At 40.1% G+C, this 25,634-nt stretch overlaps 1 protein-coding gene across 3 annotated transcripts in view; it reads left to right on the forward strand.

Moving 5' to 3' along the window:
- adarb1b (adenosine deaminase RNA specific B1b) overlaps window positions 1-25,634 on the forward strand; it is a 127,865-nt gene that overhangs the window by 7,309 nt on the left and 94,922 nt on the right. For 2 of the 3 annotated variants that reach the window (XM_020644756.3, XM_020644755.3), the window contains exon 2: window positions 22,409-22,535. The exons of the other annotated variant lie outside the window; for it this stretch is intronic. The gene's annotated coding sequence lies outside the window, so the exon portion shown is untranslated. The remainder of the gene's footprint in view (window positions 1-22,408; window positions 22,536-25,634) is intronic. 3 annotated transcript variants of the gene reach the window in all.

Here is a 25,634-nt window from a genome sequence, read left to right on the forward strand (position 1 = left end):
TTCAGATTAGAACAATTGATTTTGGACTTGGTTTTACATGAGTGGCAGTTTCAATCAATTAATTGTGTACATGTTGTAATGGATGATGTTTGCTCAAGGCTACTGCTGCTAACAACGAGCTCCAGTTTGATGTCGACAAGGCCGATGGAGAGGCATTAACTGGAGGATTTTACATGGAGTGACATTTGTTTAAAAAATGTATGGAGAATGTATATTAAGATGTTTTTACATAAATGATGGACAGTGACAGCCTCTTATTTATATGAATTTGCCAACTGGTTGGCTGAACCGATAGAAACTAAAGGGTCAAGGGTATAAATTTATCCATGGTGTATTGCACAGATTTAATGATGGTTTGAACAAGGCTTTCTACAAGGCTTCGTACTCCATTCACACTGTAGAAGCCTTAGCTTTATATAGGACTCAATGTTGTTTTGCATTGACCAAAAACATTTTTTTTATGATTTTCTGTCAACTTACTTAAGTTGCCATATATTGTCAGGTCAAATTAGACCTTTTAGAAGAGGAAGGTTGAGCATATTTTTAAGAGAAAAAGCACCAAGTCGATGACAAAGCTGTTTTATTTTTGATACACAGTTTAAAAAAAAAAAAAAAAAAAAAGAAAAGGGAAAACCAGCGAATATCAACTGAAACCGTTGCATTTTGGAGCATTTTATGTCTGTAGTGCCATTTGTAAGTACGAAGTGTATATACCTGCAAGGCCAGCCATTTTAAGTGCACTTTGCATTTCTGACCAACAACAGAAAAAAACCCACTTTATTCACAGATGCATTATCCAGTCCACCTTGCGGTCTTTTTGCACTCTCAGCATTCGGGGATCTCTTGGGATTCAGCTCTCTTTCACTCTATCACTCCACTGTGGGGCAACACAAAGCTACTAAGCTAGTAGAAATGGGCTCCACATTACAGACCCTAACTTTTCACTGGAAGAGACGGAATCAAAACTCCTGGATATAGTTGATTTTTCTGTATCAGATTGTGTAGCCTTGTGTTACAAATACTGCATCGAAGTGGAAGATGATTAAACTTTTGATAAGAAAGGTTTTTGAAAAAAAAAAAGCAGCATGACTAAAACTTTTGTGATACATCTGTACCTTCCAAAGGAGGTCTACATCAATGCCATTTTACTGCCCTGTCACAAAATGTTGCCATTATTCATGTATACAATAATATTCTAACTCTGCATGAAATACAAAATAAGAAATATGAAAACGTATTGTCTGTCTGACTCTGCTGTGAGAATGCATAACCAGATATTTGGTAATGAATTGCAACTTTTTAAGGCATTATGAAACCTCTCTTGAATTTTAGTAGAGATGAGTTGTCAGTGAAAGCAAAAGAAAGGGCTAATGCACATGCCAGACAAGGTTAGCAACCAAGCGTGAATGTGACATAACAGTCAATGCCGCACACACTAACACTCACGAGTTAGCACCACAAAGGGCAGGACACGACCTCCATGCCATCACCAGGACTACGTTGGGTCCTTGGCCACTCATCTGCATAATTGCGACTCAGGCTAGTCTGCAGATGCTTCAGTTGATTTAATTTGAGAATGCTGCTCCTGCTGCGTTGAACACTGTCTGTACTTTTTGGGAGAGCATTTTTTGTTTTGGTATGTTTCGGATTTTCCATTACCGTGTTGTTCATTTTTGCGGTCTCACAATGACTGCTAATGCGGAGCAGTTTAAAGGAGGCACAGTGTTTAGATGATGCAAATGAAATTGTATGGATGATTGCTGAATCAATTAAATCCATCGTCATGTTCAGTGTTCCATGTTGTTTAATGGCTTTTCAAATTACAAAGTATTTGGACTGTAGAAGGGTCAAAATGTTTCATAACCTTATTGGTTAGAGGTACGTCTGGCTGAATATTCATACTGTATTATGGTTGCTCTCATAACTGCTGGCTCGCCACACCAACCACAACCATTTGGCCAAATGGCCTCTCGAGTAGGCGGGGGTTAATTGCATCGGTGTAGGGCATTTGTGCTCAACGCTTTGACTGCTCTCAGGTAGTTACAATACAATATGTGCATAACATCTGCAATAAGAATTGCATATTAAATAAAATCATGTTAAAACATTAACATTAACAAGTGTGTTGGCAAATTCTGATAGGATTCCCTATGAAAGCAATGTATCACTTTATTTCATGTTAGTCCTGGAGTCCTTTGCTTTTCTTAGACCAGAAGTATACCAGAAGGGAGGGCTTCAAGGGAAGCTGGTTGGGAATCACTGGTTAAGGGATGAATTGGGTCTCTGTGAGATGAGGTAAAATATGCCGTAAATGCTAGCTTTAATAAAATGTTGCTGTTGAACACTTATTTACTATCAAACAAAAGCCTCTGCTTTCCATTTTCATGCTTTCAAAACCTCCTACGTGGGACTCTTTTTTAGAGGAGGATAGTTAAAGTGAATCATAAGATGATCAATGACAATATTTCAATATCACTGCAGCGTTTCTCACAGAATGACTTTGTACCTGGGCTGTGGAGTGTGTGTGTGTGTGTGTGTGTGTGGGGGGGGGGTGTTTGAAATGTTTCACTCAGAGTTACATTATCACATCAGTTGATGATAGTGCGTATGACACATATCACAACGATCATAAGAAGCTTCAGATTTAAAATGAGATGTAGAAACTCAGTTGGTGCATTTACAGAAGGGACGTACAGTCAGCCAAAATCTCTCTCTCTCTGTCTCTCTCTCTCTCTCTCTCTCTCTCTGTGTCTCTCTCTTTCATCTAAATAAAAACCAAAAAACTGGAAAAGCCTTACTTTCTGCTGTGATATGTTGAGTTTTAGTAGCGGGACTAAAAACCTTACAGTGTTGCAAAGACCAATGAGTACATGTTATACAACATTTGTGGTTAAAAGTTTAACACACATGGGGCACACAAAACTTATGAAAACATAATTAGTTCTACCGAGGTCTCTGATTACTTCTGCACTTATTTTCCCAAGTTGATATTTTTAACCTCCACATCATCTCTTATTAGTTTTGTGTTCAGTAGTGCCTAAAGCTAGGTAAGTTTAGCTAAATGTGAATACATCCACTAATAAATAACTGAGGCCAAAGGGCGCAGCTGGCCTAGTGGTTAATTTTTTGCGTCCCATGTACAGAGGCTACAGTCCGCCACCATGTAGTCCACGTTTAAATTCGACCTGTGGCTCATTTGCTGCATATCATTCCCCCTTCTCTCTCTCCCCTTGATTTCTGACTCTATCCACTGTCCTGTTTGTAATTTTGATGTATTTAGTTGAGGGGTAACTGCTGTTATTGCAATTATGCAACTTATATATTAAAGGTGCACTATGGAGTTGGTAGAGAAATGTACAGATTCTGTGGTTTATGTTCTTAACTGTACACACAAACTGTCCTCAGAGGAAAATTTGGTCCCTGGAACACTGTTTGAAGATAAAATGCTACTCAAGAAGTTTTGGTGTCCCTCCCCAACAGTGAAACCGTAACTCTCCTGGTAGCTTTTTAGCTCCAAACAGTGTTCCAGGGACCCATTTTTTCCTTTGAATACATTTTGTGTATTCACTTCAGAAAATATAGCATAGTATTGTTTCACTTCTCCAACTTTCAAATTTCACTACTAAATCTACAAAGTGCACCTTTAAAGACGGTGTTACTGAGATTATAAAAAGCACTTTTTAACAAAAAGAAGTTCAGGTTTTAATAACTGACAAAAATGTGTGATCTGGACCATAAAAATGTGTGATCCGTTCCACCCCTACCAATAAGTCCATCCATCCAATTATTTATACTGGTTTTCACATTTGGGTCACGGGGGGCTGGAGCCGATCCCAGCTGTCATTGGGTGAGAGGCGGGGTACACCCTGGACTGGTCGCCAGTAGCCATTCGCCCTCACATTCACACCAACGGGAAATCAAGGGTCATCATTGGACTGTGGGAGGAAGCTGGAGTACCCGGAGGGAACACACGCATGCCAGGGGAGCACATGCAAATTCCACATAGAGTGGCTCCTGTCTGACAGGGATTAGAACCAATACCCTTCTCGCTGTGAGGCAACAGCACTAACCACTTTACCGGGTTTATCCAATCGGTGACAAAAATCTGTGATCTGGACTGCAAAAATATGCAATCCGTTCCAATCCTAAATCAGTTAATCAATTTATTTGTATCGCACCAAATTTACTACAAATGTTATCTGAAGATTACAAACACATGGACTTGAGCTTGTATAGTATTTTTCTAGTCTTCTGACTACTTAAAGTGCTTTTACGCTGCATGACACACCTAACCATTCACACCTGTTCAAACTAGGGATGGGTACGAGCAGAGGTGTGGACTCGAGTAACATGACTTGGACTCGAGTCGGACTCGATTTGATGACTTTGGAATCGAATTCACAAAATCATGAAAGACTTGCAACTCGACTTGGACTTCAACACCAATGACTCGTGACTTCACTTGGACTTGAGCCTAATGACTCGAATACTTTTTAATGTGTTATTTTAGGTCCCATATATAGCCTAATTTCCGCGATGCGCAAAACAGGGTCGAAATCACAGAGTTTTACAATGAAAACATAATCAACTGTGTACAGAATATCGTGGAATTTGCCTCAATGTGGGTGTGATTTAATAAAAAACCCTACGTTTTTATACCAAGTGTTTTTATAAAATACATGAGGAGTTTTACGCGCGTTTGGTGTACCTGCAGCTTCTCGCTGATGCTACTCATCTGTTTGCATGTTGCAGGCACAAACTGACACATGCACACACACGCACTCACCGGAACGCCAGCCATCGCGCGCACCTTTTTATTTTTAGCGCAACACAGTCCGTTATCTGTATGGACCTTAATATCTCTGGTCAATATGGACCAAGACTTTATGCTCGGGAAGGTACATAATCCGGTCAAACGGCCGTTTCGACTTTTCCCAGTTCTCTCTCACCGTGTCTGCATTCTGTATTTATCAACAATCAGCACCTTAAAATTGGTAGGCTGTTATCTCACAGCCTGCTGTAGTCTGGGAACGGCACTAGGCATACTACCTTTAAAAAATAAATAAAGGCGAGCTAATTTATATTTAAAAATGTCTCAATTTCCTGACATGATCTAATAAAATGTCCCAAATGAGTGATCTGATCCAATGGAACACCGTAAAACACAGAATTCAGACAATTAAAAATGGAGAAAACTGAATTTAGGAAAAATAAACAAAACAGAGTCAGTCACCCTGGTATTGTTATTTTATTTTAAGAAGTAGGCTAAATAAAATCATATAAGCAACCATGATTGTGACAAACGCGACTGAACGTGCCCTAACAAATGCCTATTTGTTCTGGTTTTGTATTATCAAAATTAATTATGAGGTATGTTTTAATGAAAGCTAAACAAATAGGCTTTGGTTAGGACACGTAACGTACGACAACCAGACTCACTCGGCTGACCGTCATCAGTTTACATGGTAACTCTTTTAATCGTAACACCGGCACGGACTTTGCCGTTTCTAGCGATATAAATAGTGTGCTGTTAAAGTATCGCAAGTGGCCCAAACTCAAAGTTTATCTTAATATCTTAGTTTTGCTATGGTTGTCAGGTGATGTAAACGTGTCGTTTATAGTAGATATTAAATTAAAAGCCCGTGCTGCAGTTCCATAGGGTTTTCAACGGTGGTCGTTACTTTCCTGAGCGTTTTTTTTGCCCTCCGCGCTGGTGACATCACTGAAAGCTATGAATACAAGGCCTAACTTGTTAGCATTCCTAAAGTATTTAATTTTGCAATCTCATAATTGATTGACTATAAAGCTTAGACAGCTATGCACGTACACATCCCCTTTGAAGCAGTGGGAGGACATCCCTGCTCTATCCCTACTCCCCGTCTCTCCCAGATGTACTTTTTTTTACGTATGACAGTAGTGCACCTGTCATAGCCTTTACATGCACTTTCAGTGGATCTCTAGCTTACTGAAGAAAAATCCACATTGCCCTTGGGTATGGCTATAGTGGGCTGCCATGTCACTCAGTATAGCTTCTATGGGCCTTTGAACAGGGTCTCAGGCCGCCTTTGTGAACGTATGCACAGCACAGACATCCACATAAAGGTTCCCGTCGTAGCAGTTCACTGTGTGTGTATCACCGCAAAAAACATGGATTGTGTCATGATGTGGCTGAACATGTATTCACAGGGGATTAAGCTAAGCCCATCAATAATGTAGGCCACATGGAGTATCTGTGAAAACACTCTTCTCTTGTTTTTGTAAGCTCTTCTCTGCTCCTTGGCCTGATGCTTTTGCAGAAGGTAAAGTCAGACAGTAAATCCTCTTCACATGAACAAGCGATTGTTCTTTAAACTTCTGAATGAAGTGCTGGCCCTGTCCTCCGCTTGCCCGTCTTTTGTCTTATTCATCAAGCTTCTCTGTTTCCTTCTATTCCTTCATATTCTTTGGAGCAGTGCATTGAGCCCTTGGTGATATGGCTATATATAGAAGAGAAAGAAGGAGCAAGATTAGGAAAAATAGAGTGCCTTTTAGTGTGCTGTCCTGGGACGCTTGCTCCGACGCTCCTCTATGAAAGGGTTAATGACGCACAGATTTAGCCGATAGATTGTTTTGATCTGTGCAGGAGCGACAAGAGGTGGGGAGAAGTCAAGCCTCAGCAGTCCGAGATAGATGTCCTCAATTAAACACAGAACTTTCTGGCTTAATGCCCTTCGAGAAAGGAGAGCCTTTCTATTACCAAGAGTTTCTTTTATTATAACAGCTATGAAGTTTCAGAATAGAGCTACAGGTAAACCTGTTTTGTCATGGAGCCCATTTTTTTATGTCTATGAGCTCAGGATTAATGTGTTTTTTTTGTTATCTCCTTTTCTGGTAGAAAATCTTTCTCAAGGCCATTGAGCACCTCAAAAAAGGATCTTTGAGATTTATTTGCTACAATAAAATATATATGTTTTTTGCCTTTTGGGCAACACAAAAGTTCACCTAGTAGAAAATCTATGCCAATAGATGTCACTCTGACACACCTTCCAGGGGTTAGGTGGAAGTCCAGTATTTTCACACTTGTGTTAGATTGTAAGATGCAGCATTGTCTTACTCCCACTCTTAGCATAGCAATAGGGTTGGGAAATCACAGAGTAACTCACAATACGCGATAATATCAAGATAAAGTGATACTGCAATGATGAACATTTTTCCGTCATTTTGATGAATCATGATATCTGATTTAAAGTGTAAAAGTAATGAATTTATTCACTCTTGTTTGGTAGTTTGGTTTCACACCTTAATATGATTTGTCTCTTAACTTCTTTTCACCACTGTCTGACATTATCCTGCTGTGTGCCAATCAGCTTCTGTTCAGGTTAAAGCTCAAATCTGACATGTGTGTCATGATGTTTTGTGTTGATATTTTCACCCACACCTAATTGTGACCACCAATTTTGTCAGGGAATAAGACAACTGTCAGTCAATTTTTTTCCAACCGATCACCTTTATATCTTTCGCTCTGAATCACAACAACAGTTGCTCAGGTCACTTTCAAGCGGCAAACGCAAGTGTCTGATTAGTTCATGTCTCAGTCGGTACACACTGGATTGGTGGTGAACTTTTTGAATAACTCATCCCTTTTGATTTTATAGGATAAGAGTTATTCCCAATAATACAAGTAGCTGACCTGACAGACAGGCGCGATGTAACGGTTTGTCAAGAGGCTTAAAACCCGCTCCAGCTCTTAGTCTGTTGTTAGGTTGACGAAAAGTTAGGTTGAGACAGCATTTCCAGCACGGCTACAGCCACCAATGGGCTTCCGAAGCCTCCTCCTGTAACAGGTGTGTGACATCACTAAGGTTTGGTCTATTAATATTTACAGTCTATGGTCACTTTGCATGTAGAGCTAGTGTAGACAATACTCTTTGTAAAATTATTTTCAGAGCCCTAGCATTAACCTACAGAAGTGCAAGCACTCTGCAACAAAGAGAAAAGCCTTAAATGGATGACGACTGACAAATGTAACTGCAGCATTTCTACTTTTCAGCTTATGGTTGTGGCTTCTGCAGTGGTGTAAATCCAATTAAGGACAGCTCGTAGTTAGCATATCCAAATCTCTCCATACAGTGAGGAATTACTGCACAGTGGATGAGGTAGATGAGAATGACACTTTATATTGACGCCTAAAGGTAATTGAACAACGTGCTGTATTTAAAGCAGTCATTGTCACTAACATAGACAGTAAGCTGTTAAGCGGGACATGTCAACGAATTCACCTCAGGTAAGCGTAAATAAGCTTCCAGCCACGCTGATCAGTGGATTTGTTGTGGGTTTGTTTGTTTTTTCTCTGATCAGGTGTTCTGAGAAGTGATAGAGATGCTACTTTGGATCTACGCATGCTTCAGTGAATTGGTGTGGTGTGGATGGGGGTGGGGTGGGGTGGGGGGTGTTTGCTGGGGAGCAGAGCGTAGCAGGTGCTGCTGGCCCATGGGGGCATATTTGTGTACTTTGCTCACTCAGTGGGAACATTTTAATTTGAACCTTTTATTTCTATAAAACAGGTCAGGATTTGTTTTACCCCTGGGCAATTTGTGTCAGTGTTTGTACAGAATCTGCTGTACAGATGCAGGAGAGATGCAGGAGAGGTGCAGCTCCATGTGTTTTTCGGAACCACTCATCAAAACACACTCGCTTTATGGGAATCTTTTGATAGAGTGCTGTGTATAATTGGTCACCGAGGAGGCTTTCAAGTTTTCATTCCGGCTTTACGAGCATTAAATCACACACTACCAGTCGAGAGCAGTCATTAGTGGGCTCTGTCCTACCCTGAACACTCAGAAAATAACACCCTGTTGTACACAAAAACAAAATCCTGCTTGATGTTGTGACGTGGATTCATTTATTCGGGGAATTATTTTGACGACTTTTAGAGTTGAAGTCCTGCATGCAGCCTGCATTTGCAACAGATAACGACTGTATTGTTTTTTCAGTCGTGGAAAATCCATGTGCGGCGCAGTGGAATGTTCCCTGTTTTCTGTCCCTCAAGCTGAAGGTCACAGCCAATGAAATGGTCTCATACTACTGTTCTATATCCATTTTACATTGAAAAACAACCCCCGACGGTTTGCCTTTGAATCACTGTATGCAATATTGTTTACATGGCTTTTGACATTAAGCTTATAGCAATGCTTTATTATATCTATTTTTTCCTTTCGTTTACTTGTCAGTGACAGTGAGGGAGCTCCCCCTTAATGAGAAGACAAAAGCATTTATATGACACCCTGAACTGTTCACCAGCTGACACCCCACATCAATCAAGAACAGTAAAACACAATTCCCCTAAAAGGATTACAGAAATTTGTCATTTTAGGTGTCTTTGATTTTGCATTGACAATCAGAGAAACCAAAGACAAACCAGATTCTCTTTACTCATCATTGCAATGACACGTCCCCTTGAAATGAAATCTAATTGTAATTTCAGGATAAGTTCTGTCCTTTTTGCTTTGACTGTGTGTCAGCAAGAGCTGGTTGTCTTCTTCTGCCTCTGCGTCCTTTTCACATGTGTTGTGTTTGAAAGAGCAGTGTTTGTACATTTGCTTAGTTCTGTGTAGAGGTTTGTAAAAGCAGCATTTGAAACCAAAGCCATAAATATACAGTATACCCCAAGTGTTCACAATGTCTATCTCAGTATATTTATAGCTCCATCATTGCACATTTGCAAAATGTTTGATTCCCCTTGTGTAACATTCCCTCAAAAATAAAAGTAAAGTTTTTGTAAAGTTTTAATTACACTGTACGTCTCCCAGTGATGCCTTTCTGTTGAGTAGTTTTGGGTGAACGCTCGCTTTGTTGTCACTTCAGCTCTGGCTCTCAGCTTTGGACTGTTCCTCTGACAAATGTGTCACAAGTAGGATCACATCGAAGTTCACCACTCACAGTCAAATGAGCCTCTTTTCCACTGATAGTCCTCTTCATTTCTTCTTCTCCTCGTGTCAGTGCTTCTCCATCGGAGGTGAAATCAAATCTTGGTTTTATTTGTGAGTCACATGAATCCTCCGTGTTTCATCTTTGTCAGGAGGCTTCTGTAGTGTCACTTTGGGTATTTCCTCCCGTCAGTTTTTTAGCTGTTAGTATGCCTGAGAGACATCTTTCCGTGGACAAAAGCACACACACACACACACACACACACACACACACGCACACACTCTCAGACACACATTCTCTGCTTTATTCCCAGGGTTGTGAATTTTTCTCTACAGGCAGCACACTCTCTCTTTCTCTCTCTCGCGCACAGACCGGGTGGTGATGAAAGATGTGCCTAAATTAGGATGTTCAGCTCCACTAGAGGCAGGTGTGAGATTTTAGCACCATCTCACAAATCTTACACTTGCACTCAAATGTGCACTGCGTGGTGTGGAACCTTTCATTAGTGGCCTTTTTTTTCCTGTAAGAGGCTTACCGGTACATTTCCATCCACACCTTGAGTTGCAAAAGCCTGTGTAATTAAACCTGCAAGTGTGCCCTTTGTGTGCCTTTCCACAAAGCTGTTGTTTTTCTTAAATGAAAATATTAGTATCCTGGAGAGGATTAGTGAATATTAAATTAAACTTGTATCCAAAAGGCTAGAAGCATGGAGTCAGCAGACTTTTTTAATGATGTCATGAAGTGGAAGTTTGGACTAATGATTAAGAATATTTGTTTGCTGGGCTGTGGGTTTCTGCTGCTAGAGATACAGATCCCATCTGAGACCAGTGTTAAATTAATAACCGGTATTCCTCACTTTGGGAATGAGACTGGAAATTATTTGCAAATTCTCCACAATGCTTTACCGTTATTTATTGCTCCTTTTTCAAAACAAAAATACCAAAGTAATCAAGTAATCCAGTACAAAACAATAGAACATTTAATTTTCCAAAGAGAGTTCATGTGATTTTAAACATTAATAATGTTGTGACATGAATGCAAATCTATCGAGGTAATCATGAAACCTGGATTCTTTTTCAGACTTACATCAGGATGTCAAAATCCATCATCATGTTGCATCCCTACAAACTGACTTGATTACTGCCACAATCTGACCCAGTTGAGCTTCTCAGTTTGTGGCTTGCGTTGTCTCTCAAAATGTCATGTGATTTAGTAAACTGTGATAGTATTTCTATTACGTTATCGCTCCAGCGTAATGTCATATCTCATGGTATCTGAAGCTTCCAGCTTAAACATCCATTCACTCTGTTGATAAACTTTCTCATACGTTCTTGAAGAAACCAGGCAGAATGCCTTTACAAATAATTTACCCTATGGTAAACTGTTCCGGGGTTTCAAGTGATTAGTTGCTTTCAAACCGTCACTAGGAAGCTTCTCTCATCTTGCTGCATACAAAGTTAACTGCTTCGTTTTGTTTTGTCTTCCTTCTTTGGTTGTTTTAACCCGTCGTTATACCCCCACCCCTTGAAACATGAGCTATGCAGATATTTTTTGTAGTCCTAGAAGTTGTAAGCGTAATAAGCATGCATGCATCCAAACTGCTTAGCCTTTGTGTTGTTAGCGTCCACCGTGCTATGTCTGCTCTGCCTGGCAAAATGCACAGGCCTACTAACACGCTGATGAAAATGACATACACACATGGTGCTGGAAACACAGAAAAGCATAGAACTGAGTTGTATAGATCAGCCTGGAGGATCAGCTCCATGGGTCAGCCTACTGTCACCGATGGCTTCATCTTTTTCTGCATGTATGTAGGTTGCAATGTAGGTTTGAACATATTTGGCCTTTTGCACTCAGTGTAGTATGACAGGTAAACCCTCACTAGACCCAAACGTGTGCTCCTCTTTGTCACCAACAGAGATAACGTGTGTGAGTGAATGAGTTGTCAGAGGGCTGTGACATAGCATCAGTAAGTGATGACCTAGCATGAGAGCTTGAAAGTACTATAATGGAATAGCAGTATGATATCAGTATGCTGAACCTGCATTGTGTGTAGAGTGAGGTTCAACATAGAGCCTTGTCCTTGGTACAGCCAAGCACCCTGTTGTGTAATGAATTATTAATAATGAGAACACATCACATATTCATATTTTTCAAGTCTCCAAGTCAGCTTTTAGTACAGACTTGTCTGTAAACATCGGACATTATCACTTGACTTATTGTCAACTCCTCAATTATATTGAGATAACATTTCACCTGGCTATTATTTGAGACTCTGCCTTTACATTTTAAAGCTCCTGTGAGGTGTTTTTACGGTATTGTTAAACAGACTGAAATAAATATTGATGCCTTGATATGAGCTACAAAAGCAAACAAGCTCCATGGGACAAGATTGACTGTTCTCTATAGTTGCTTTTAACACTTTGTACTGCTGCCATCGGGTAGGTATCACACAACGAATAATTGACAGTCTGCTACCCTAAAGTTCATTTGCATACATTTGCCATGGCAAAGATTTACAAGGAGTGATCATTTGGTTAGTTAAAAGATAGGAAACTATTTTTCTCTCGCAAAGAAACACTACTTAATCATGTACAGGACACGGTCAACAAAGAGATGAGATGTACCACTTTGACCAGAGGGGTCGCTAAAATCAACACAAAATGAAAGCTTCTTAAAGTAGCTTTAAAGAACGCAGACGCAGCCAAATTTACCGGATTTCATTACCAAGTTGATTGTCTTTCAATGTGTAAGGATGAAGCTGAGTGGTAACCCACCCCTCTGACCTACATAGACCCTCAATGAAGAATGAGTTCTGTCTCGCAGGCAGGGTCCGAACAATGACACTCACACACATGCACGTTCTCATGCACAGAAGTGTTTTGCTGCCTTTAAATGGTAGTGTAACCGCGATGGCATTTGAGAGTCTGGGAGCAACACTTTCAGTAACAGTTTGTTTGGGATTAGCAGGGCAGATGGCTGACATTTTTGGTAGTTTTGAGATCCAATTGTCTAAAGAGACTTAAAGTGTGTCTACAGTAAAATAAACAGGCATTAAAAGAAGAGGGGTCAGCGCCAGAGCATGTTAAAAACATCTTTCTGTTGGAGAAGTGGATTGGTAACAAAGGAAAATGACAATAAAAGAGTTAAGGCTTTAAATACTGCAGGATTGGACATCATCACTCCTGACCAGAATGTCTAGCTGAAGTAAAGGAATGTTTGCGACTTGTTTTTGGGCAGTTTTTTTTTTTTTTTTTGCTGCGCTGTGAGCAGCTTTTGTTGCGACTTGTTCCCTTCCCCTGTCGAACACAAAGCTTTTTGTTTGATTTGACGGCCAGCCACTTCTCATTAACAGCAATGTGACCCCGTCTGATCACTTCTCATATACAAAGGGTCATTATGTCCTTGATAATAACACATTTTTCAGTCAGTATGTTTCTAGGATGCAAAGGGAGAGAAAGTAAAAAGAGATAGAGAGATAACAGTTCTGTTATTCAAACTTAATTGTAGAGAGTCATTTTGGTGTGTAATCGTTGTCCATTTATAGCTCAGTCAAGGTAGAAAATGCAACTACTTTGATGATGGCATAAATGCTACATATTATTGTTTACAGTGTTTCAAAATGGAGCACAGTTTATTTAAAATTGTCTGTGGGTAAACAATGTAATTTGGTTTGCTGAGTGTGGCTAATGTTAGCAGTTAAAGATTGTCAGAGTTTAAAGAATAAAAAACTTCAGAACCCTGCTGCTCCTACAAGATGCTATCCATTCACTCTGCTTGTTTATATCTGGGTAGTAGAGCAGGCAGAGCAGGCTCATTGACCAGAGCTACAGCCAGTCTATGGCTAAACCTCCAGTTAGTGGCTGGTGGCTGAATATGTGCTCAAACTGGCATGGAGGGCGGAGTTATACAAATTTAACTCTGCTCTGCTTTGTCCAATATTGACTCAGGGGTTAGCTAAAAGTTTAGTGTGCATCAGAAAAGACTAAAATAGAGAAGTTGCAGCCCCACTATTAATTATTACTACCACTAGAGTTTTTGGCTGTGCTTTCAGGAGCAACTTAGGTTTCAGTTTTTTGCCCAAGGACACTTAGACATATGCTACAAGAGCTGGGGATTGAACTGCCAACTTTTAATGTTGCCTTGTTTTTCCTGGTCATTTGACAAATGCAGGTTTTGGAACTAGAAAGAGAATAGAAGCCATTTGAGGACACAGCTTGTGGCTCCTGGGACATTTTTCAGATACTTTCCAATGTTACTCCTCATTCTATAAACCAATATGATTAATAAATGATTTAGATAGTTTTCCAAGAAATTTGGATTTTACTTTCACAAAAGTCTCTTGAAATTTTGGTGACTCAAAAGGCGTCTTGTTCCTAACCATCGCTCACACCATCAATTACAGATTCTCAACCTAATTTCTTATTTCATGTGTTTATATAAAACATAGTTTTAAATGGTGAGGTTGTTCAACACCACACATTCCAGTACACACACAGTCTGTGTAGTAAAATGGCCTGTTAATGTTCATCAAAGCCAGTCACATTCAGGCTCGCTGCTATGTTCCCCGGCCCGTACGAAGGAGGTGTTTGTATCCCACAGAGGAGTTTTGCATCCTTACAGTCTGCTGCGGGCTGCAAAGCGGTGTGTTGCATATTCGGATGGAATGCGTCAGCAGGCAGCGCTCGTGCTTTTTGGGAAGAAGATGTAAGTCCTATTACTCACCTCTATAGCAGGGATAGTGCTATGTTGTGCCTCCCAGGGGATCTGTTCAATCATTGGCGCACACTTTATTACATTGTTCTGAGGAAGTGTGTGTGTGTGTGTGTGTGTGTGCTGCAGAGTTCTCTGCTCTTAACCTATTTTTTTGCACAGGGATTCATTTTTCTGTATTTTATTGTTGCATTTGTACTTCTTTTTACAGTGAATTTCTGTGGATCAACCTCTACATTTGTGTTTGCAACCGGTCATATATGAATATCAGACTTCATCCCCCGCCCCTTCACCTTTTCCAATACCAGTCCTGTGGTGATGCTGCAGTTTTTTCTGCATCCACCACAGATGTTTCTATGACCCCAGCAGACAAAACAGGTTTTCCCTTAATTATTCGAAAAACATCTGCGCACGAGGCAGAGAGTAGGCGTAGGCGCGTGTTCGTCCTGGAGGGCGGTCGGCCGTAATCGAACCGTAAATAAGACATGGCTCGGGAGATGTGGGAAGCTTGTGCAAGCAAGCGTGGGTTTGTGTGTGTGTGTGTGTGTGTGTGTGGGAGATAGAGAGAGGCCATTTCAAAACAGTGCGTAGCGGGGCAAAGGGGGGAGGGGTATGAGGTGGAATCTGCCGTATGGATGAGTGAGGAAGACAAAGGGAAAAATGGAAGGGAGGAAGGAGAGACTCAGCGGCCGGCATCAACTCACTTAAAGCTCCCTGCTGGCCCCGGGGATGCTGACAGCACAGTTTTTGTTGATTCACCCCCCCCCTCCTTCAACTTGTTCCCCTGTCTTTTGCCGTCAGTCTCTGTTCTTGTTGCCCTTGTGCTGCCTTTATTTGTGATGCTCCCCGATCTGTCTCCTCGTCCTCTAGCTCGACCTTTCCAATGTAGACTCCTCTTCCCTGTCATGTAATCTGGTCAGCTGATGCATATGCTTGGTGCCAGAGCGTGTATGTGTCTCCAGAGTTTGAACTCTGTGCATTGTGTAATCTTCCCCACAAGCTATAAGGTGAAGGGAACATACAGTGTGCCACATGGATTAGTTAGAATAGTAAAAGGGATACCACAGCATTTCTATCACTAGAATGATACAGAGGAAGTTTTGGTTTTCAGTGTGTGGAGTCAGCTTGAAAGCTGTTAAATATCTGCAAACCTTTTCTTATTTTTAATGAAGAACTATACCTAATGCTTTGACACCTCAGAGTGTAATTAAAAGCAAAACAAGAAGAACTGGTGATTAACACCAGTACAAACACTAAATAAAGCAGTTTCATGTTAAAAATGAGTCTCTTCCCTGTTGCTTGATGCAACCATTTACGTTAGTTCTGCTTTTTTGTAGGTACTGAGCTCGTCTAGAGGTTGGGCTTCCTTCAGTGTTTATTGTTCTCAAGGTTTTTCCAGGAGCATAACTATTCTTAAAGATATATTCCCACTCAAACAAAAAAAAAGACCAGTTAATTAAAGCTGGTAAAAAGCTGAATAGAGCAGTTCCAGTTAGTCAACACTAGAATTACAAGTCAGCTAATTTGGCCACCCGCCACTAGTTGGGGCTGTAACCATAGACAGGCTGTAGCTTTGGGCAATTGGGCCCGCCACGGTCCGCTCTAGTACCTGGATCTAAACAAGTTCATTGAATGGATAGCATCTCATAGAAGGGGATCTTGAAACCTTTTCATTTCAACTTGAGCAATGGGTAACCACAATTTACACAGATATGTGGATGTTAACATGCAGGGAACCGAAGGCTGGTTGTGCTAGCGAATCTGGGTAAACCAAATAACATTGTTTACCTTCAGGTAATTTTATGACTGTTTATTAAGTGTTTTATTACCTTATAGTAGACACTAAATTTACATTTCTGTGTTTAGTCGGTTATGAACATCCCTAGTATAAACACTCTTGAGGAACATTGAGTAGGAATTGAGATCAGATCACTCAGGCAAGGAGGTGGTCTGGGATACATTCATCCACATTGGTTTGGTAGTATGTATGCATACGTGTCCTGGGCCACATTAAGTACCACCCACTCTCCTTTCCATGGCAACAATTACATCGGAGTAGCCCAACAGACTACCCTTGTGCTCCTAATGATGTAATATTATTACCCTGTGGCTCATTAAAAACATTATATTTAAATGTCTTAAGTCCAACATTTGAAGGCGTAGTTTATGCAGTAGAGCTATAGAAGACTTCAAATTAAACAAAGTGCAGTGATTTAATTAGGAACGCTCGAAGAGTAGTTGGGTGGCTAAATATGTGTTTTCCTTTTTTAAAACACAACACTGAAGAATAGGAGTTTGTTTCTGCTCTTTATAGAAAATAACCCTAACCCTAAATAATAATGAATCACTGAATCAAATGGGACTTAGAAAACTCTGAGTTGGACACAGTTTGTCTGATGGCTGTGTAAGAAAACATTTGATGCCACTGTGATTTTACACTGGTGTAAAATGCAGACATGGAATACTTCCCTGCTTTTATTGAAGCTACATATGTCATCCTTTAATGACTGTGGATCGTGAAAGGCACATGTTCAACCTGCAGTCTTTATAGCTTTGAATTAGGCTTGGATGCTTTTTAATCTGAGTGTTAAAAAGAAGCTACAAAACAAGCTTTTTCTGAAGTCAGATGTGGTCCATTCCTGAGGGCTCCAGACGAATGGAAGCAGTCTACACTACCAAAGGCAACTTACTTAATGGGAGCATTCATGTAGTAAACTGAAGTGGGTTTACGGTAGTGCCTTTGTTACATTTAGGGAAGCTTCTGGCCTTGCTTTGTGAAAACAGAATCAGGAAACTAGACCACCATCTGTAGAATAAAGACCAGCTATAACCTTTTACCACTTTGTTGTTGAGTTTGTTGCTCAAAGCCTCTGTTTTTCTGTCTTGGCACAGTGTAGCTGCAGAACTTCCCAAATGTTTACAGCTGGAGCAATCTGTTTGGATGGGCTGCCTAGAAGTTTTTATCTGTTCGGAAATGTCAGTGAAAGACAAGGTTGGCACAGTATAATCATTTTAAACTTCTTTACAATAGTAGAGCATAAAAGCGAACAACCAATAAAAGGTTGTATCTTTCATAGAAAAAAGTTTGATATCAATTTCATCGCAAAAGCTAAATGAGAATGATTTTACTCCTGGAAAAAAGGAACTACCAGGCTGTCAAAATCATGATTACTCGGCTCGATTAATTTCAACAACTTATCCCATATTTCAAATTCCATTATTTTGTATCTTACAACAGTTTTGTTATGTTTGATTTTGTATTTTTGGACTGTCTGAAGCTAGGGCATCTTTTATTAAATGTGGATACCAACCTGCTTTGATTTTGAATGAAATAAAGAACTTCCAGGACAAACGAGGGGTTTACGACATTAACTTAACCACAGAAAAAAGGAAGTTGCTGTTAAATTGAGTTCAAGTTGTACAAGTGATGTGTCAGGTTTTAGCGGTTTATACCACTCAACTGCAGTGATGCAGGCATGTGGACGTTAACGTGCAAGATGAACTGAAGGCTGGCGTTGCTAGCACTGCTAATGTTGGCCACATAAAACGTATTTGATAATGTTTACCTACAAAGTAATTTACGTCAGAAACTGCACACATTTCAGTAGCATTAAAAGTGGCCTTCAGTGATGTAATTGAAGAATGTGATACTGTTTCACACTAAGGCCTCGTGCAATATCAATTTGGACAGTGTTTAGTCGTGTAAAATAAATTGTGCTCCATGTTGACTGAGTGTTTTCTTACTTTAGACTACTTGACTAGGAGGCATTTAAATTCACATTTAATTATCCAGGAAATTAGTTGTAAGGATCATCTTAAACACAAATTATGACGAATGATAATCATAGTGTCACTTTTGTGACAAACATAGCGGAGGGAAACCCCTTTCAATGTCAAAAGAAACTTTTGATAAAGATTCCTCTATTAAAAGGAGGAGAGTGTGCAAAAATCATCTTCACTATTTAACATGATGTTCTCTGTCTTTCTTTGCTTTGACAACCTGTTTCATACTTTTTAAATTATTATTTTTTATACTGATTGTAGATGAAGACAGACGGTCAGTGGATCGCATTTTCTACTTGAAAACAAAATGTGTGACTTCACTGATGTCTCTCTTCAAGAGGAGCAGAGGATGTATTTTTGCACCAGCACAAACACCATGTTGTGCTTTTTGATAACACATCGCAGGAGGCATTAAGCCACTTTGTGTCAAAGTTATTTATTTACAGCTTCATCCTGTCAATTCAATCCTCAACACCAAACACATGCTATTAAATAACCTTCTGAAAGCATCATTACCAAATGTTAAGAAAATAACAACACATATTCCCTTGCAGCTGGAGGTCCACAGCTATTTCCTGACAATGTTCGTCTGGTTCATCGTTTTTGGTTATATGATGGGAACGACACATCAAACAGGCATGCCTGTTGTTGCCATGGTGCTTTAAGATGCTGTCTGCCAATTTTGCACAGGCACAATCAAGATTAAAAGTTTAGGAATCCGCTAGTGGCAGTGCTCTTACTGCACGAGTGTGTGCAGTCTTAAGACAAACATTTTCAACATGCCAGAAGTTAATTCGCCCAGTCAGTAGCCACTGATCAGGCTATGATGGGCCATCGTTACCCCTTGTTGACTGCACGACAATCAACGGGCAATTTAGCTGAAATTTGATCCAACTTCAACATCAGTCGTGCAACTCAAAAAAATGCTATGTGCGTTTCTTTGTCTGACTTCCTGTCCGGGTCGATCTGTTCACCTTGACGCGTGCTTGCAGTGGTCTCCATCAAGAATAGACTATATTTGAAATGGAGTGCTTCTTGTACATTCTGGAGATGGGCTGCGGCGCTTGCTGTGGAAACACAATCATTGACTAGAGTAGGATCGCATTGGGCCGTAGTGCCTGCTGACTGAACATGGCGTGCAAAGACTATGTGGAAAATGCTGGTTACACATATTGGTTTAAAAATTATCTGGTTCTCTTTAGCCATTGGCTTCCATGTCTAAACTTCGGGTGTTAATTGAACTTCCAAAACTGTGTTAGAAAGTCAAACTTGAACAAAACTTTATTTTGTTCTCATTACTATTCTGCAAACTGATGAGAAATAGATTCAACTCAGCAGCAGGTTGGGGAGAAGACGGACACAACACGGTTACAAACAGGTAGAATTTCATACTCCTCTGACCACAGCAGCCTCCTCAACATCAACTATTTTTCTTACTAACTTGCAAGGTCTTTTCAAATATGTTTATGACTAATTCCTTAAAACCCTCTGATTTAATTAAACTATACCAATGAGTACCAGCCTTTTAATGATCCAAGGCCACTCGCCTTTTGAAGTCTAAAAAAGGAAATGACATTTCCAAGGGACTTTTAATTTGATTATAGAGTCGTGTCGCTGCAGCGTCATCCCTCAGAGTTTTATTAACTGGAAGTACTTGGTGAAAAATCCGGTGTGAATGTCACTCAATTTCAAAAGCATTTCATATCATCATATACACTGATAATTAGAGACGCTAGCCGTGGGCAGTGTTGTCAAATACAGCCGAGGAAAAAAAACATTCATTTGAGAAGATTTGGCTTGTTTCTCATTTCTTTTCAGAGGGTTTGTATTTCTGATGCGCACACTACTGTGTTCCTTGCTGTAGTGAGCTTTAAGAGTAAGAAACATAAGGAGGATATGGTCCTGTTCAGCTCCTATAGTTCCCTGCATGCTCAGAAGTCTGGAGTTTGCTGGGTTGAGGTAATCCCTCCAGAATTTAGGAATTAATCTGTGGCTGATATGCAGCTCATTCGCTGCTCATATTGAAAGTCAAGTTCCTAACAGAGTCTCTTACTGCACACTGCTTATATTTCATGTTACAAATTATGTTCATTTTAAATTATTTTGATATACATCTCATAATTTTGGTTTATCAACACTGGACTATTTAAGAATTTGGGGCAAAGGGATTATTGTCCTAAAAATGATGTCTGGGAACATTTCATTCTCAATGCTTCAAAGAAAAGGATTGCTTGCTTGATTTGTAAAGTGGACATTGCTAATCATGGGAGCAAGTATGTAATTCGCCACATTTGAAGAGAAGGCATGTTGGATGGACTTTTCTCTTTTTAACATCAACAGTGACATTCAAAGTAACTGTCTGAAGTCACAGCCACACAGTGATTTTTCTCTCATCCCTTACCTCAGTCCCTTACCTTCAAACCTTTCTCCTAGAACACTTTTCTCCTACCTCTAGACTTCCAATATTACCATAGTAACAATACTACTCAGTCATGATTACAGTCAATGGATTACAGTCTATCTCCACCCATGGACTCCACCCCCAGCCTAGAACAAAACTTTTGCACAGGTCCGCCATTGAATTTCAATGGGACTCATTGAATTTAAAGAGACAACGGAGCGCTCTGATAGAGCTGGTTTATACAGGGTCACAAACCTCCTCTGGTTCATGTTATATTTTGACCACAGCACAGTTACTGTTTTAAAAGGTAGAGATGGGGTATAATATGTCCTCTTTAAAAAATAATGTTCGATTAAAAGCTGACAGCTAAATAAGAGCCATTAAGTAATTGTGCAATACATTACCCATTCGTCTTTTAAACAATCAATGACTAGTCGACTCTTAGAGTCGTTAGCTGCAGCCTTAGTAAGGATATACTAAAAAATGATTTTGAGTTGAAAGTAGAAAGATATGTGATTGTCAAAGAATTTGGAGTTCTTGTTAAACTATTGAATGTAATTAAGGATTCATCCCGCTGTATCCTGATGAAGAGATCAGAAAAGCATTTCGTCCTCGCTAACGTTTTTCTCTTTTGCGAGGATTCTTATTATCCCGAACTGTCATTAGGGATGAAACTATCAACTTAAGTCACCTTCATTTAACAGAAGTTTGCGGCCATTTTTCTGTCACTTCATCCAAAACACAACTAAGCCTATCATTTGTCTTCACTGCTTAATGCCAGACTTGCCCTTCAAGAAGGACTGATGTGACAAAGTTAATAAGTAAACAGCTGAGTTCAGTTCTTTAGAAGAACCGAATATCAGATCTGTGAAAAAGATTAATGGCCTCCCCCAAGGACCCAATCGGGGGAATAAAAACAATACGTGGCCGACAGAGATGAACATCAATCTTAAAAGTTTTTATTGATAAAATCCCAACAGAATTTGTCTACACACACTTGTTCTTACCAAAAGACCTTTGTATAAACTATCCAGTGAGTGTCCTATCACGATTTTAGTTCATATGTACATCTAATTTTGACAACCCTCAGAGCAGACAAAGACCCACGCCCCCCCTTGGGCAGATCTTTGGCACAACACAACCCCAGATTTGGAACCAATCTATTACATAAAGGTCTTTGGATATTTAGAGTCCTGTCTAAGACATCTTGTTTGTGTCGACATGTAAAGACCCTCTCTTTGTTACATTGCCATTATCCTTTTGCTAAATTTGAGTTGGACTCCCAATGAAGTTCTGTTCCAAACACTTTGATTTGAAGCACTTGATATAATCTTACAGTCCTACAGTAAATAAGAGAGAGTGAATATGAACAAATATAGAAGAGCCATTATAGGAGCTCAGATTTAAGCTTATTTCAAAGGCTTCCTATGATAGCAAGGGGGATCATGTGAGGTAAAAGTCTGTTACAAATTATATTTGCAACCTTGAAAGTGTCTCATCTGTCACCAAACATCTCTTGTGTTTTGGCAGAGTAATACAAATATTGTATCACTCATTCTCTTTCTGAATGTTAATCCTCTTTCAAATTTCTGTGTCTTTCTTTAGAGGGAATCATTGGAACTGCCTGGCAAGCCTAAACGCACGCTTCCACCACCCACTGAATTAGACTTCATTGGAGAATTCCTTGGCATTCATCAGATTTGGTGTTGACTCATTCTACAAGAACTCGGAGGTGGGTTTATCACCCTGCAGGGCTTTGCTGTCTGTTTGAAAACCGCACGCTGTAATTGAAACACTTGATCTAGAAGTTTATGTTGTAGTTTAAGCTACCGTTAAACCGAAGCTGTGTGTTGTCTATTTGACCTTGTCTCCATCGCTCAACTTGAACCAGCTGAGGAGTCAGAGTGACCTTTTTAACATGGAGGATGACTCCTACTATACATGTCAAGGGCATGGCGTTGTAGCCCGTGCCTCCAGCAGGCCTTACTCATCTTTCTCTTCCCATCTCCTTCATGTGCTTTAATAGTTCAACATCGTGACTTGATGCAATTCTGGAGGACAGATTGTGTTTAACAATACCCCGCCCACAGATTCCTCATGGACATTTTTGTCAGATGATTGGATATAAAGATTCAGTGTCAAAAACGATTCCTTAAAATTCCTTCTAAGATGCATAGATGGGCAATTTCAATTTTGCTCTTATTTCTGACCCTTCAATTTGAGGCGACATTTCTGACAGACAAAAGCTGCTGTCACTACTACCTTCACTGAGAAATAAACGGGGGGGGGGGGGGTTCTATTCATCTGGCTCTTTTGATGTAAGAGTGAAGCTCAGAACAGATTTGTGACCATCACTTGGAGAAGATAGATGTCAAAGGCAGTCTGTTATGCAGGTACATCACAAAAGCTCCCTTAAGCTGTTTCCACACATACACTCCTGATTTTCCAGAACGATGTAGGGTAGCCGGACCCTGAAATTTTCCAAAATTGTTACTCACATATGCCCTTCACAGCGTAAAGTTTTCCCTGGAGGCGGGGTCTCAGGGGGCAGGACTTAATATGAAAAGGACGCTGCGGTTGTAATGTTAACAAGAAATCCAAGATGGCAGGTGATACTGAGGCTGACGACAGCTTCTGCCTTAATATCAGTGCTGCCTGTTATTGGGCTCCCCACAGTATGAAGGACAAAATGAAAAAAGAACATGCTGGTGAGCAGAAAAGCGTATGAAGCTGCTTTATTAGTCGCATGATAAACACCATCACCAGCTCTTGTCTGCCCATTGTGAATTTACTTGAATATTATCTGCTGTGTTCATACTTCAGCTCAACCCGAATTCATGTGAAAATGTACTTGGAAAATACAGGTTAAGCATAGACTGAATAATACATGGACATGGACTCGCCGACATCACCCATTGGTTTTGGCAGTTGCCTTATTGAAAATACTTTCTTAAACTACCTTTCAGTCAATGTAGTGACAGGCACTGAGCTGGAGCTAAGGTAGTCCTTAAGCCTCCTGACAATGGGCCAAGCCATCAGTCAGATCAGCTATGCCCCTTATCATTAATAACTCTTATTCTATAAAATCAAAATGTAAGAATCATAAAATTCACCCCTGTATAGTGTGTACTGATAAAGACATGAACCATTAAGATTAAAAGAGTTTTTGTACCAGGCCGTAAACATGTTTATTTCTGCTGTCAAAATTGGCATTTTAGAACAGGTGTGTATGTGATGTCCGGGTCTGTTGGAGCCAGCCTCAAGTGGACACTCAAGAAAATGCATTTTTCTTTTTGGCCCTTCACATTGGCTTCATTGTTCGACAATGGAGGCTGCCATTGAGGAAAAAGTCAGGGTTAAAATGTTGACAGTGTTCTTTTGTGCAGCTCATCCCAAAAATATCGGTAAATTGTCAGGAGTTTTGTGTATGTGTGAGAATTCACCGTTAAAAGTTTAAAGTATCATTACCATATTCAGGGAGAACACACAAACAAACATGTTAAGACTGCAGAGGGGTCTTCACTTCAAAGGATCTTCTCTCTCAAATGTGTTTCTTTTCAGTGAAATGCGGGAAAATCAAAGGGTGTGAATTAAGGAAACCCACATCTGATTTATGCTTGTGCAGTCCACGGATTTGTTTTCTTCTTTTCTGGATGCACACACCATGCAGTCTTTCATAAGAAAACACCCAAATAATCCTGTAATCCCTATCCTTAATCCATGTGCAAATCCTCTACTTTTAGAAAGTATTCATCAGAATGTAGATAGGAAATTCATTCGGGTCACAGACGTCTCCAGGGACAAGCTTAGAAAGTTTCTAAAGCAAAAGGTTAAGCCATCGTTCCTGCTATTTTGCCACAATGGCGATATAAAACCAAGGCTGCAAACCTTTAATAGGACTTTTATTTTGTTAAAACTGTGGAAACATTGAACCTGACAGAGAAAGTGTGTCACATATGGCCTCTGGTCTGTTTGCATTAATGAGGCACATTGCAATGCACTTGCCTGGATATTTTAAGCAATGCTGGAAGTTACAGATTCATAATACTTGATTTTTCCAAGCAGTCAATACAGAGTTTTTAAATTTGCACTTTAGACCTCTGGCATGTTCTCCGCAGCTCTGCCATTTTGGTGTAAAGACCACAGAAGATGAAATATTTATCTCAGTGATGCCTCCTGAGCTCTGACGCGTGCCCACAGCTCAATGACTCTTATAATATCAATTTTCATTGCACTCGTTTATAATCTGTGGGCAGCTAACTTGAGCTCAAAACGATGACAGTTTTTATGATTTATGAGGCCAACGTCTGATCGCTCTGTGGCAGAGACAAATGGGATTGTGGTTAGTCAGCCAATGAACTAGGCCTCTGTGTGTAAGTGTGTGTGTGTGTGTGTGTGTGTGCGCCCAAGTGTGTCTGCATTTCTGTACCATTGCACCCCCACTCTCTCACAGTCACACATGACCCTTTCAGCGGAGCCATCATAAACTCCAAGACTAAAGCTTTTGATTGATTATTTAGTGACAGTTATGTCCCCATGTCATCAGAGAGCTGGTTACTGCCTGGTGATTGATTATTTTTATGCCAAACAATGAAACAGAGAGGTGGGGCTGTGCATCTGTGGCCATGAGAAGTGAATCTAATATGTGGCCTTGAGAAAACTTTATGCTCTTTCTCTCTTTTATACAACCAGATCCTGTTTTCAAATCTATTGTTCTTCCCTCTTGTCTGTGTCAGTGGATGTGTTCTCACCATTCCTTTTTCACACTTAATCTTTAGCTGTGTCTGGAGGCTGTAGTGAGATAAGAAACTCAGAGAATAAGGTCCTGAAG

This window comes from Labrus bergylta, chromosome 13 (genome assembly GCF_963930695.1).
Source record: "Labrus bergylta chromosome 13, fLabBer1.1, whole genome shotgun sequence".
Classification (NCBI taxonomy): Eukaryota; Metazoa; Chordata; class Actinopteri; order Labriformes; family Labridae; genus Labrus; species Labrus bergylta.